Source organism: Peromyscus maniculatus, chromosome 1 (assembly GCF_049852395.1).
Source record: "Peromyscus maniculatus bairdii isolate BWxNUB_F1_BW_parent chromosome 1, HU_Pman_BW_mat_3.1, whole genome shotgun sequence".
Lineage (NCBI taxonomy): Eukaryota > Metazoa > Chordata > Mammalia > Rodentia > Cricetidae > Peromyscus > Peromyscus maniculatus.
In genome coordinates, this window is record NC_134852.1 from 81,206,285 (window position 1) to 81,210,000 (window position 3,716).

Below are 3,716 nucleotides of genomic sequence, written 5' to 3' on the forward strand. Positions count from 1 at the left end.
GTGCGACATCCATTTTACACACCCGGATTCAAGCAGCAGGCAGTGTGCCCCTGACTGGAACATTAGTTCTGTGTCCCAGCTGCCTTGTCATTACATCTCTATTGTGCTTCATCCTCAAGAAGCCCCCACCACATCAGAAATCATTTACCCCTAGCCAGCTTCTACATCAAGGATATCCATCAACAAACGCCACTTGGAAGTGATGGCGCTGTTTTAAATGCTAGGGATTGGGAAAAAATAAATGAGTTTGAAATGTTAAATGTGGTTTAAGCTCTTGTCACGCCACAAGGAAAACATATTCTGGGCTAAATTAATTTGGGAAGTAAGACATTCCTAAGCATCCTCCAGTCAACCACAGTTTGACGTGTTCTGATTGTCTGGATGAATAATGCAGTAAGATGTGAAATTCCCTGCATAGTCTCCAGTGACTAGGAGAAAGGGGAAGATAATATCCCCAGAACACAGCTCCTCAAACTTTTCCAAAAGGAACACTGTTTGCAGTCCAGGTCTCAAGGGAACAACTCTCTTGAGTTTGGACAAGACTGACTTGCTGCTGTGTGGATGGATGGACCATGTTGGGTGGATGCCTCCTGTCCCCTGGCTGGAATTCTGAACTTCGGTTTTTCTTTTGTTTGGATGGCACGTCTCCCAACAGTGTTTGACAATGAGTGATGCTCTGAAACCCTGCTCTTTCACACCCTGCGGGTGACCTATAACTTTTCATGGGTAACCTTTGACCTAGGAACTGACAGTTTGATTTATTGTCCGGTGTTATGATTTATGAGTATCTTCTCAGAATAATTAACAGACAACAGGTGGCGGCATAATAATTTTGATTACCCAGCGGTTCATGAAACCACGACAAAGGTGACTTCATTTTCTGAATACAAGAAGGACAACAATTAGAAATTAAACAAAGGAATGCTTCTATGCTGTAGCCTTCCATCTTTTGTTAGTCACACAGAGGACTTATTTAGGGGGCCTGAGTTCCCTTTGGCCATTAGGATAAAATAAGGAACTTCTCCTTCGTGAACATAAGAAGACACTGTGCCTTGCCGTATTGGCAGAGCTATTCCCCTTTCTCTACTGAGGTCTTGATTAATTGAGTTGTGTCAAATCTGTCAAGCACATCATCTCTTCACATCCCATTTTTGACAATGGCCATTGCCTGGGGAAGAAGTGATGGACAGACAAAGTTTGAAAAAGCATTCACGACCCCCGGCAACGGAAGTCCAGCTCGCCGCATCTCCAGGTTTCATCATGTGTTGTTCTACTGCCTGCATGGTGCACTACAATTTCAAGAAAATTACAGTGGTGTCAGGACTTGATTGACCCGACATCATCCAAGACTCAATGCAAGACTCCAACAGTTATTCATAAACATTATCAAATTCATCGAGTTCGACATTTTTATATGAGAAAAGTCAAATTTACTCAACAGAATTACCATGACAGACTGTCACAGATTTTGACAGATTTTCCCAAATTGGATGATATCCATCCATTTTATGCTGACTTGATGAATATCTTCTATGACAAGGATCATTACAAGTTGGCTCTAGGTCAAATGAATATTGCCAAAAATTTGGTGGACAACGTTGCTAAAGATTATGTGTGGCTTATGAAGTATGGTGATTCTCTGTACCGCTGTAAGCAGCTGAAGCATGCTGTCTTTGGGCGCATGCGTACTATCATCAAGAGACAGAGGCAGAGTTTCGAGTATTTGGAACAAGTACATCAACATTTACCCCACTTGCCAACCACTGATCCAAACACAAGGACTCTGCTTTTGTGTGGGTATCCAAATGTTGGGAAATCCAGCTTCATCACAAGAGCAGATGTGGATGTTCACCCCTATGCATGTACCACCAACTCTCTGTTTGTTGGGCACATGGGCTATAAGAATCTGTGCTGGCAGGTTGTAGATGCCCCAGGGATTTTGGATCATCCTTTGGGGGATGGGAACACCATTGAAGTACAGGCTATCACAGCCCTGGCCCACCTCCGAGCTGCCGTTCTGTGTGTGATGGATTTGTCTGAGTAGTGTGGACACGGGTTGAAGGAGAAATTAGAACTCTTCCAGAATATCAGACCTAGGTTTATCAACAAGCCTCTTACTGCTGGAGCAAACAAATGTGATGGGAGGAGAATAGCTGAGCTTTCTGAAGAAGATCAGAAAATATTTATGTACTTGCAGGCTGAAGGATTCCCTGTCATTGAGACCAGCACCCTGACTGAGGAAGGTGTCATTCAGGTTAAAGCAGAGGCTTGTGATAGTCTTTTGGCTCATCAAGTAGAAATGAAAATAAAAGGAAATAAAGTGAATGAGGTTCTGAACATTTAGCTGTGCCAAACAAGAGAGATGATAAGGAGAGATCCCCTTTTCATCCGAGAAGAAGTGTTGGCTCCAAGGAAAAGAATGGAGATTACAGAGCCCAGGAAGAAGAGGGAACGAGATCTTGAGCTGGAAATGGGAGACGATTATATTTTGGATCTTCAGAAACACTGGGACTTGATGAATTCATCCGAGAAATATGATAAGATATCACAGATCTGGGAAGACCATAGTGTTGCTGATCATATCGATTCTGCTATCATGAAGAAATTGAAAGAGTTAGGAAGGGAAGAGGAGCTAAGGATGGCTGCTGGGGAGTGTGACAGTGATTCTGAAAATGAAAATGAGGAAATAATGGAAACCTGACAGCTGGCAAAACAAATTAGAGGGAAAAAAAGAAGTTGAAAATTCTGCAGTCCAAAGAAAAGAACACACAGGGACCCAGGATGCCCCGAACTACTAAGAAGGTTTAACGGACAGACCTGGAGAATGAGATGTTGTAGTCTTGGTGTGGACGTGGATGGTAAAGACAATGCCCACTATGCAGTCCAGGCAAGAAGATCTCAGAGTGTCACTAGGAAAAGAAAATGAGAAGAATCTATTCCACCCTCTTCTATAGCCCAGAGTCAGAATTGCTCTCGAACTCCACATGATGTTACTGGTCTTCGGGATGTCAAGATGGTGAAGAAAGCCAAGACTCTGATGAAGAAAGCCCAGAAGAAGATGAATCACTTGGGGAAGAAAGGGGAAGCAGATAGGCGTGTGTTTGATATGAAGCCCAAGCACCTACTCTCTGGGAAGAGGAAAGCTGGCAAAAAGGAGAGGAGATAGTGTCCTCTTGATTTGGAGTGCTTTAGCTGGACTCTTGCTGTTTGTTTCTGGGTATGGTCTGGTGTGCTTTATACAGTTTGGAATCACCATCTATGAACTGAAAAGAGAAACAATGAAAATGACTTAAAGATGCTTGTTGCTTTGCTGCACACTGGTAAACCTGATTAGGTGGGCAGTGTCCTTGTCACTGTGTAATACAAATGTCTATGCACAGAGCATTCTGTTCTTCATGGAGTGATTGTTTGCAGGGAGTGATTGTTTGCAGGGAAGATTTATCGGCAGCCGGGCGGTGGTGGCACACGCCTTTAATCCCAGCCCTGGGGAGGCAGGGGCAAGTGGATCTCTGAGTTCAAGGACAGCCAGCTCTAATAAAAACCCTGTCTCAAAACCACCTACCACCACCACCCCCAAAAAGAAAGAAAGGTAAATATTTATTGGTATAAGTAGGCTGCTCTTGGTGGAGAAAAAACTTTGCTTTATTATCCAAAGTAACTATTTTTTGTGAAGAAAGCATCCTCATTGGGAGGTGTAGGCAGAAGACTCCAGCCTT

At 43.4% G+C, this 3,716-nt stretch overlaps 1 pseudogene; it reads left to right on the forward strand.

Moving 5' to 3' along the window:
* Positions 1-1,247: 1,247 nt before the first annotated feature.
* On the forward strand, positions 1,248-3,167 carry LOC121829495 (GTP-binding protein 4 pseudogene; annotated as a pseudogene).
* The last annotated feature ends 549 nt before the right edge of the window (positions 3,168-3,716 follow it).